The following is a 12020-nucleotide window of genomic DNA, read 5'->3' as shown; positions in this document are numbered from 1 at the left end:
CCAGCACCAGCTACATTACCCTCGCCGCAGCTGCTCCGTCGTCATTATTTACATGAGCACTACTTACATTCCCAACCCCTCGCCAAAACTGCTCTGTTTGACCTGCCCTAAACTCCACGCAAAGAGGCTGTACATATCAGAGACTAACTCACTCGGCTCTTGTCCACAACACCTCAGGTTGGGGCACTTTTCGCTGCTCTGGGGCTATCCCAGTAATTTAGTTTCCTTCTGTTTTTACGTCCGGTTTCATGTGTTGTTGTAGCCTTGGCTCACTTTCTACGTCTTCATGGACTTGCACCATGAGCACACAGTGTGCGCCAAAGGTCCTCGTGTATACATGCACTATTGTGACTCTCAGAGCTGCACTCCCATCACATAGTGGCGCGCGCTCCACTTTTTTTTTATGACTTCCCCTCAGCTCCAAAGTCGGCAGTCTAGCTGTGAGACCACATCCTCTCCCCAAGGCATGGTTCTAATGTGAGCATGGAGGCCATGTGGCTTTCATTTTAACACAACATCCCTGTAGCTTATATTTCATAAGCACGGTGCCCGCTTCATGGATGCCGCGCATTATGTTTTGGCTTTTTTCTAATCAAGAAGGTAGCGTGTGTGATTTGGCAGGTTGCACAGCATTTATTTTAGCAAAACTGCATCTGAGTAACTTTTATCAGCATAGCGTCTGCTACACAGACGCCTTGTGTTAGGTTTCTGTTTATTTTTTTAATAAATCAAAAAGGTATACATACGGATCCAATCATGCTAAGGTTTTCTTTGAAGCAAAACACCCCCTTCGCCCCCCACTTTCTGATTATACCCATAGGTTTTTGTGGGTCCAGTCAGCCTGCCATTGAGATCGTAAACCCTACCTATTTACAGTGGAAACGATTGGCCGCTGCACTGTGGTCTTATGTAGCGTACTGGGTGCCGGTCAGTGAACAGTTTCTCCCCTGCATGCAGCCCTTAGTGACTTGTTAGGTCTCGCCTAGCGTATTGCGTAAGCAATCGCTATGCGAGAGATATAGAGAACTGCTCCAGGAAAGCTTACCAAGGGGCTTTTCAATGCGGATTATGGACAGTGCATGTGCTCCGTGCGCGCGCTCGCCATTTGCTTCCCCGCCCCCCCATCCGACTTGAAAGGAAACCGCTCGCACACCACCATTCCACCATTTGTCTGTGCCTCGCATCACTGCACAGGCTCCCACCCCATCAGACTTCCAAGGGATGCGGTACCCCGCCCCCGCCACAGCAATACCGAGAGCTTGTTACATACTTACACTCACCCACCGGCACCTTAGAAAAGTGAAAAGGCAGCAAGCGCTTTACTTAAACTCCGTCGCCGGCACCTTCAAAAGGCTGTCTGTGATTCCTCCACTGACTGACAGCATTTCCGCCCGTCGTATTTTAATTAAATTTTACTTCCGTCAATTTTTTTTCGGTTGATTTGTTTTTGGGAGTTTTTGAAGCGCAAAAACAACACAAAGGTATTGGAGCATTTTACACCAGCACCAGCTACATTACCCTCGCCGCAGCTGCTCCGTCGTCATTATTTACATGAGCACTACTTACATTCCCAACCCCTCGCCAAAACTGCTCTGTTTGACCTGCCCTAAACTCCACGCAAAGAGGCTGTACATATCAGAGACTAACTCACTCGGCTCTTGTCCACAACACCTCAGGTTGGGGCACTTTTCGCTGCTCTGGGGCTATCCCAGTAATTTAGTTTCCTTCTGTTTTTACGTCCAGTTTCATGTGTTGTTGTAGCCTTGGCTCACTTTCTACATCTTCATGGACTTGCACCATGAGCAGACAGTGTGCGCCACAGGTCCTTGTGTATACATGCACTATTGTGACTCTCAGAGCTGCACTCCCATCACATCGTGGCGCGCGCTCCACTTTTTTTTTATGACTTCCCCTCAGCTCCAAAGTCGGCAGTCTTGCTTGCTGTGAGACCACATCCTCTCCCCAAGGCATGGTTCTAAAGTGAGCATGGAGGCCATGTGGCTTTCATTTTAACACAACATCCCTGTAGCTTAGATTTCATAAGCACGGTGCCCGCTTCATGGATGCCGCGCATTATGTTTCGGCTTTTTTCTAATCAAGAAGGTAGCGTGTGTGATTTGGCAGGTTGCACAGCATTTATTTTAGCAAAACTGCATCTGAGTAACTTTTATCAGCATAGCGTCTGCTACACAGACGACTTGTGTTAGGTTTCTGTTTCTTTTTTTTAATAAATCAAAAAGGTATACATACGGATCCAATCATGCTAAGGTTTTCTTTGAAGCAAAACACCCCCTTCGCCCCCCACTTTCTGTTTATACCCATAGGTTTTTGTGGGTCCAGTCAGCCTGCCATTGAGATCGTGATCCCTACCTATTTACAGTGGAAACGATTGGCCGCTGCACTGTGGTCTTATGTAGCGTACTGGGTGCCGGTCAGTGAACAGTTTCTCCCCTGCATGCAGCCCTTAGTGACTTGTTAGGTCTCGCCTAGCGTATTGCGTAAGCAATCGCTATGCGAGAGATATAGAGAGCTGCTCCAGGAAAGCTTACCAATGGGCTTTTCAATGCGGATTATGGACAGTGCATGTGCTCCGTGCGCGCGCTCGCCATTTGCTTCCCCGCCCCCCCCATCCGACTTGAAAGGAAACCGCTCGCACACCACCATTCCACCATTTGTCTGTGCCTCAAATCACTTCACAGGCTCCCACCCAGGCCCGGACTGGCCGTTGCAGGCACCGGGCAATCCCCCGGTCGGCCGCATGGGTGGGGGCCGGTTATGGGCCCCAGGGGGCCGTTTTTGTTACAGGGCCGTTTTTTGCAGCATAGCTGCAAAAACGGCCTTGTAACAAAATCGGCCGAAAACCGGCCCTGGCAAAGAGTGCAGTCGCACCCCAGGGTAGAGGGGGGGGCCGGCTGAGCACTTTGCCAGGGCCGATTTCGGGTCCCAGTCCGGCCCTGCTCCCACCCCATCAGACTTCAAAGGAATGCACTACCCCGCCACAGCAATGCCGAGAGCTTGTTACTTACTTACACTCAACCACCGGCACGTTAGAAAAGTGAAAAGGCAGCAATCGCTTTACTTAAACTCCGTCGCCAGCACCTTTAAATGGCTATCTGTGATTCCTCCACTGACTGACAGCATTTCCACCCGTCGGATTTTAATTAAATTTTACTTCCGTCAATTTTTTTTCGGTTGATTTGTTTTTGGGAGTTTTTTAAGCATGAAATCAACACAAAGGTATTGGAGCGTTTTACACCAGCACCAGCTACATTACCCTCAACGCAGCTGCTCAGTCGTCATTATTTACACGCGCACTACTTACATTTCCAACCCCTCGCCAAAACTGCTTTGTTTGACCTGCCCTAAACTTCACGCAAAGAGGCTGTACATATCAGAGACTAACTGCCACCTCACTCGGCTCTTGTCCACAACACCTCAGGTTGGGGCACTTTTCGCTGCTCTAGGGCTATCCCAGTAATTTAGTTTCCTTCTGTTTTTACGTCCGGTTTCATGTGTTGTTGTAGCCTTGGCTCACTTTCTACGTCTTCATGGACTTGCACCATGAGCACACAGTGTGCGCCACAGGTCCTTGTGTATACATGCACTATTGTGACTCTCAGAGCTGCACTCCCATCACATCGTAACACGCGCTCCACTTTTTTTTTATAACTTTCCCTCAGCTCCAAAGTCGGCAGTCTTGCTTGCTGTGAGACCACATCCTCTCCCCAAGGCATGGTTCTAATGTGAGCATGGAGGCCGTGTGGCTTTCATTTTAACACAACATCCCTGTAGCTTAGATTTCATAAGCACGGTGCCCGCTTCATGGATGCCGCGCATTATGTTTCGGCTTTTTTCTAATCAAGAAGGTAGCGTGTGTGATTTGGCAGGTTGCACAGCATTTATTTTAGCAAAACTGCATCTGTGTAACTTTTATCAGCATAGCGTCTGCTGCATAGACGCCTTGTGTTAGGTTTCTGTTTATTTTTTTTAATAAATCAAAAAGGTATACATACGGATCCAATCATGCTAAGGTTTTCTTTGAAGCAAAACATCCCCTTCGCACCCCCCTTTCTGATTATACCCATAGGTTTTTGTGGGTCCAGTCAGCCTGCTATTGAGATCGTGATCCCTACCTGTTTACAGTGGAAACGAGTGACCGCTGCACTGTGGTCTTATGTAGCGAACTGGGTGCCGGTCAGTGAACAGTTTCTCCCCTGCATGCAGCCCTTAGTGACTTGTTTTTATTTTTTATTTACATCTTAAATAATGGCGGTCAAGCATCTAGTCCTGTGCGCTTGTATTAAATTTCTCACACTCTGTTTGTGATCCCCCTCCTCCCTCTCTCCCCCCCCGCCCTTCCCCCCTGGTATTTACGCCCCAGGATGAATGTTATCTCCATCTCTGATGGTGCCAGAGACTCTCGAGCAGACTGTAACATCTGGGCCGAGTAGGCAGTAGCCCTCCCTCGGGAAACTGAGCCCATTCTCCGAGCCGCAGGCCCGACCCTTCACAATACCCCCCACACACACACAACCCCCCACACACACAACCCCCCCCACACACACAACCTCCCACACACACACACAACCCCCCACACACGCAACCCCCCACACACACACAACCCCACACACACGCACACAGACAACCCCCCCACACACAACCCCACAAACCCGCCACAGCAATGCCGAGAGCTTGTGCTATGTGCGGGGTCATGACATTCCCTTTACATTTCCAGTTTCACGAGTCACTTGAAGGCTTTAGTTTTCCATGTGATCTATGAGCTGGCTCTGACATCTCAGAATTCCTTGCATGAGTGCCACCACATGAGTATTTGGCGGCTTTCGGCTGCTCATGTAATTCTCAGAGTAGACATGCACTCTTACGCAGCGACCGTCATGCTCTCTCCATTTAAGATGAAGCAATCTTCCCGGGCTGCATTTGGCTTCCACGGTACATGGGAGTACTTCATTCGGTAAGAAAGCTGTCTTTAGCGAGTCGATGTGCGCCATGTCTCACCTGTTTTACACATTTCTCAGTCATCCCTTAGGTTAATACACATACATTTTTTATTTCAAACATTTTTTTCTAACACGGAGTGTAGACACTGCTGACTTTGACTTCTAGAAAGTAATGGGTGATTTTTAAACAAGTGGATAAGATAAGAGGTTCTTGACAGATCAATGCGATTTTTTGCTGCAGCCTTCCTTTTGCTATGTGCGGGGTCATGACATTCCTTTTACATTTCCAGTTTCACGAGTCACTAGAAGGCTTTAGTTTTCCATGTGATCTATGAGCTGGCCAGTTCACTCTGAGCTAGCTCTGACTGTCCCCCTTACACAACTGTCCCTCTCGTGCACATGCAAACTCTTCTCGGTACAGAACAGTCTCTGAAGAGCGGGGGCTGTCTCTCCCACTGCATACAAGCTCCTTTGTGTTCACAGCAATCTCTTCAGAGGCACCAGGGACTGTCCCTCAGCACACAACCACACACAGCTCCTCTCAGTAGACAACACTCTTGAACCTATATAAATAGAAAAAGCAAACCCTGCCAAAATGGATACCTGAGGTCCTCTAAGGGATCCTCACAGATTATAGAGGGAGCAGTCTTGGAAATGTATCAGAGTCATCAGATATATAAGGATCAGTCAATCATTTTTATAGAAAAAATATATTTTTCTTTATTTTTATATAGTAGAACATTTCAAAAAAGCAGTAAATAGATACATACAGAGGATTCACAAGGTTGCGTCAAAATATTTTTCCATATGGCATGGTGACCGAGATATATTCATATTATTTACTGTTCCATACACTCCAGGGCACTCCTAACAACTCAGACAAACATTCATACCTTTAGGGAATCACTCAATCTGACATACACTCAAAGAAAGTATCCAGGGTGTGGCTGGCAATGCCTGCAACTAGAGGGTGGAATAGTGGTTGCATGGACGGGGGCGTGGAAAGAAGAAGGCAGATTAGATGGTAAATGTTGTCCGAAGGACTCAAATGCTGCCGTTCTAGGAAGAAGCGCCGACGCGCGTTTCGGTGTAAAACACCTTTGTCAGGGCAAGCAGGTACCGCCAGGGAGGGGAACACACAAGCTGGGGTTCAGAGGATTTGCAAACGACCCGAAGGCTCACGCGGACCACGTTCTCTAATTTTGAAATAAAGGGAGTTCTATTCAGCCGAAGAGAAAATCCTGTTTTTCTTTTTCTTAAAATATCTGGAAAAATATCGGGAAAAATATCCAATACTGGTTATGATCCATCTTCTATTGGGCCGGATTTAGTATGAAATGCAATCAGACACTGACGATGGCTGACAAACGGTTATGGCTTCTCGGTTTAGAGCGAAGGAAATTATGGGTGCTTCATGTTGTTCGCTCGTGACGGGAGCGTAGACTCGGGAGGGATGGATCCCGAGGGGGTCTTTCGACATCGGAGCGCTCCAAGATAGCAGGGGTTCTTTCGATCTGGTCCGATAGCGGCCTAAGGGTGGTGACAAAAAAAAAATCTATTATTTGTAGCATAATATAACAAAACAAAACGAAACATAGCATTACAAAATATAGATTAGCAAAACAAAACATAGCATAGCATAACAAAGCACAGCATAACAAAACAAAACATAGCATAACAAAACACAACAAAACATAGCATAACAAAACATAGCATGGCATAACAAAACAAAGCATGGCATATCATAACAAAAGACAACAAAACATAGCATAACAACTATCGCACTCACTCTATCTATCGCCATCACTCTATCTATCTATCTATCTATCTATCTATCTATCTATCTATCTATCTATCTATCTATCTATCTATCTATCTATCTATCTATCTATCTATCTATCTATCTATCTATCTATCTATCTATCTATCTATCGCCCTCCCTTGATCTATCTATCGCTCTCCCTCTATCTATCTATCGCCCCCACTCTATCTATCTATCGCATCACTGAACGCCACAGCATCACTCGTCGTCACCACAACATTACTCAGCACCACCACAGCATCAATCTGTGCAACCATTCAACAACAACTGGTTCAAATATGTTCTCTCAATGTTCCAAGCTTTATTACAAATGTCACAAAAATATGTTAATATTTCACTTCCGTTCTTGGATTTTCGTCACAATAAAATACACTGAACATAATCTTCACAAAAGTTATTTACAAAGGTTTAATCTATTGCCATTATAAATTACAATAACTTTTATTTAAGTATTCATTCTTAAAAAAAAATTAAAGCCATTGTTATTTGTAATATCAATACATCTAAGTCACGTAAATACAACACGTATTGCATTGCAAATGCTATAGGTGTCACATTTGCGAAAGTTATAACTATTGGCATTGTAAATGACAAAGCTATTAATTTCGCTATTTTCAAAACCAACACATAAATAAAAAAATTGTCATTTACAATGCCAATAGCTCAAACTTTCCTAATGCGAGACCTATTGCATTGCAAATGCGTGTTTAGGACTTGTGCCCTGCTGCAAGGCACACATTTGAAGAGCTGAGCTGCCTTAAGTTCCACAGGTAGTAACTAAAATGGCGATCCTCATGTTCTGCTTTAATGTGCTTGGTAGTGGGTAATGGGTTGCCGTAGGGCTGACCTTACTTGAAGAGTGGGTCTTCGGGACTGGTGCTCTCGTCACCCCCAAGAATGTCATCATGATCAATATACTGTTACAGAAATAGTTTCTTTCCCTGCGACCAACTTGCTTTTTATCTGGTTGCCGACAGATTTCTGCAGCAGGCATGGAGCCCATTCAGCCTGAATTGGCTCCGCGCCTGCAGCAGAAATCTGTTGGCAACTAGGTTCAGATAAAAGCAAAATGGTCACAGGGAAATAAAGTATTTCTTTAACATTCAAGTATAATATTTCAAGTGTCTTTGTTGTTCAGTTCTGTTTACCTCTAACGTTGTACTCTTGGCCGAGGGAATGTGATCCATTTTATTTATACAGTTGCGATTATTCAATGTTGTAATTTTAATTTATGTGTAAACATGGTACTTTTAAAATCGATTATAACATTTTTCAGAATGGAACAGGTTATTTGTTGACTAATTAGGATGTGCATGTGATGGTTTTGGTTAAAGAAAACATAGATTACCAAGAGGAAATTAAACAGCAATACCAAACATTAAAACGTTGTTATTTGTCCATTTTATGTTATCGTCAGGAGATAGTTATCAGACTTCACCTATCTGACATCAAAATAAGTTTTGTGAGCTGGTGTCAATAGATAGTACTGAGGACCGGAAGGAAGGCGGGGGCCGTCAGAGCAGGTAAGTGTAATTTTTATTATTTTATTTTTTTCTTTACTTTACATCCTTCCCCCCGCCCCACCACTCCTTGCAGGTTGTTGGCACTGTGGGCTATGTTGTATTCCATTTACTTCTTTGAGAAAAGTGATTAGAAGACATGGCGCCACTTAAGTGCTTTGCAACATTTCCCCAAATGTTGGAGCCCATTGTCCACTCTCTCTGGTTAGAAGGCATCCCTTATTGGGAAGTGCTACCACCAGTTAGCATCTGGGAGCAATGGTTAATTTGTAAAGAAATAAGTGCAGGAGCTCTTGTCCGCCCATTTCTCCTGTTAGTGCTGCCTAAAACAGAACCAACTACTAACGATGAAAGTGAGGAGAGGATGTGGCTTAATGGCCAGAGCTACAGACTACAGAGCTGGGGAACCAGGTTCGAATCTCGGCGTTGGCTTAACATTCTGGGAAAATCATGTAATCTCCCAGTAAATTATTGTGTCCTTAACGGGTGTTCATGAAAAGCGCCAGTACCAGTGCAGAGCACCGGAAACCACCGGGTCAAATGAAGCACTGTCTGCGAGCCTCTTTTTTTTCCTGAGTGCAGGTTTTTCACAAGCATTACTCGAGGTATGGTTTACCTTCCCATAGGTCTTATTTTTCACCTAAAATTCTGCACATTGGGTGAAAATATTGTGATTCACCTCTCAACATCCCTTTCGGTTATGGCCCCAATTGTGGATTCTCAGTGAAGTAAATCACCTCTAGGTGCTGACAGCTTGTTTTAAAGAGAAGACTTTAGACAATATATAGGTAAATGAGAATGAGATAAACCAGGAAGTTCCAAAGGTGTGGCCCTTCAATGGCAAAAGATCTTCAGCCCCTGAAACAGCAGAGAACATTGTGGATGCAGAGATTGATTTGAATGTAGAAGCAGAGATGTTCTTGAGTTATCGTGGCTTCTTACCATGAATGAATGTAGAGATAAGAAATAGACAATTATGAGGTGTGCCAGATGTATGCAGCAGGTGAGCACCATATAATACAGCAGTGTTGACTAAATTATGTGATACGGTAAGGGAAATTAGGTGGAATAATACAGCACACTTTCCAATAGCATTACTTGGTTATTTTGTCATTTTTACACAAAGTAATACTGGGTAATATATTTCACCTCATTAGTACCAGATGAACAATTAAATACAGAAAAAATCCACTGAAAGATGACCAGTTAACCTTTGCAAAGGACCTTCCACTGCGCGTGAACACACGTGGCCAGGTTTTTTTGCAACTTTTGATCAATTTAGGCTAGAAACACATTTTTTGTAAAAATCTGCAGCTTGTGCAGCAGATGATGGATTTCGTGCCCAATGTTGCAAATTCGCGATTATGCAGACAAAATGACATGACTGCAGAAACGCATGATTCCAGTGCCTCTAGGTATGCCTCACTCAGTCATTTACCTTATAAGAGTCAATAACATCCCACCAGAAACTTTGAGGATTACTTAGCTAATAGCCTTCAAACTGTGTCAAAAGGACAGACATGTTCCTGGAATTTCATTATTGTGGGGAATAGAATTCCAGAGGTGAGCAGCCATCATGGAGAAGGCTCCTCCTCCAGCAAACCCTTGGACATTCTTTGGTTTATGAGCTGCCTTAAGGAAATGTATATAAAATGGATGACTAGATGGTAAAAGGCAAACAGAAAAGGGAGTGAAGGACATGCGGAGTGTTTTTTCCATTGTAGATCATCGCAGTCTAAGCAGCCACATTTTGTAGTCTCTGTAGTTCTGTAATTAGATACTTTCACCATCTTAAATCTATGGGGTCGATTAGGATTGCGGTGAATCCGCATCCTCCGGGCTGGTGGTACATGAAAAGACCCCCCCGCCACAGGATGGCTGGGGGTAATCGGCGGACGGGAAGACAGTCCGCTGCTTTTCCGCCGCGGTTGCCTTCTGACCGTGGCGGAAAAGCTCTAATATGGTGGCGGTGTCTATCAGACACCGCCAGCCATATTAGGATGAGCATCAGGACATGCCTTTCTGTGGCGGCAATGCCACCATGGAAAGGCATACGGTCTTTTCTTTGGGGGCCCGTTGCGGGCCCCCAGGGTGAAGGGGGGGTGCACATGGGGGGTACCTATGGTACCCCCCTGCATTTGCATGCACAATGCGGCAGGCACCGCGCGGTGCCTGCCGCTTTGTGCATGCAAATGCACAGTATGCATATTTAACTTTGCGGCGGGTGCTGCCTAAAGCAGCACCCGCCGCAATGTTAAATATACGGGATGTGACCGCCAGGGTGGCGGTCACATCCTAATTCCACTGGAGGGACCGCCGCTGCCCCTGCGGACGGTCCCTCCACCTCGGGGGTGGCGGACGGACGCAGGTCCGTCCGCCGTCCTAATAGGCGCCCATGTACGTTTGAGATATTTATGAATTGTAAACATACTCGAAAGGTTGAGGAAGTCTTGCTCAGTAAAAGGCAACAGGGGAGGCGGTGGTATCTATAAGTGCAAATGGAAATCTACTGCATAATGGCGTCGTTTTTTTTTCTTTCAAAGAGGTGTTTCTTCAACTTTTTCTTCAATTGGAGCAGAGTTGTGACAGAGCTATGGATGTAATTCTAAATCCTGGGTGCATACTCAGAGAAGTCCTGTTGTCTTGGTTATGCTTTTTTGGCAGTTCTCTGCCTCCAGTTTGATTGTATCCTGGCTGCAGGGATGCCAAAAGCCACGTGAAATGATGAGCGTGTAGTCCAGATAAACAGGTGTGCCTGTCATGATGCATTTGCTGACTGTGAAAATGAAGTGAGCGAGCAAGCAAGGGAAGCCAGTGGAGTGCCATCAGAGTGGGGGTGATGTGATCATATTTCTTCAGGCCTTGATACGGTGGACTGTGGATTGTCGGATGCCCTTTAAGCAACAACGTAAGAGAAATGCCAACATCTAGATGTAAACATTAGAGAGCCTGCACAGCAGTTCGGAAGTCACTTTCTGTGAGAAATGGTTTCACTTTCTTTAGAAGAAAGAACTTGTACTAGACAGTCTTGGTTTTCTTGGCAAAGTGTTGATTGTAGTGGGGGAGCCAGTGTCCAGGGCAAATTTGTGTAACATGGCATTTGGTGAAAGTTGGGGTTTGAATCCGTCCGGTCCCATGATGTTGAGCTAGGTTTGGACTATTTTTTTATTTTTGTCCTTAACAAAAAGTAAAAAATTGGCTTTGATTGGATTAAGCTTTAGGTAGGTGCTGTACATACAAGCCTGGGCGTGAATCAAGCTGTGTTTGAGGCATTAGATGTCTGGAACAGAAAATGCTTTCATTTTGTTTTCCCAAGTTTTTATTAAGACACACATTTTTCACAATTTACAGGTAGCCCCCACAAAGACCCCCCCTCCCTTCCCCCCACCACCCCCAGGCATATTGCTTCTTGATGATTTATACATTGTTAATCATATCAATCACGTGATAAATGTTTCATTACTTTTTAATACATTTCAGTTCGACATTCCAAGACTGCACTTAACTTTTTCGATGCTGATTACGGAACCGCTCCGTCATCAGCTGCGGTGGCGCTGTGCTGATGACGGAGCGGTTCCGTCATGGCCCGCTCGCCGCGCCTGCGCGGCGCGGATTCCGCGCCTGCGCTGGGCGTTCCATTGAGAGGGCGGGGCCATGACGGAACCGCTCCGTCAGGAGCACAGCCCAACCGCGGCTGGTGACGGAGCGGTTCCGTCACCA

The sequence above is a fragment of the Lissotriton helveticus genome, chromosome 12, assembly GCF_964261635.1.
Source record: "Lissotriton helveticus chromosome 12, aLisHel1.1, whole genome shotgun sequence".
Taxonomy (NCBI): domain Eukaryota; kingdom Metazoa; phylum Chordata; class Amphibia; order Caudata; family Salamandridae; genus Lissotriton; species Lissotriton helveticus.
This window is presented reverse-complemented; position numbering follows the sequence as displayed.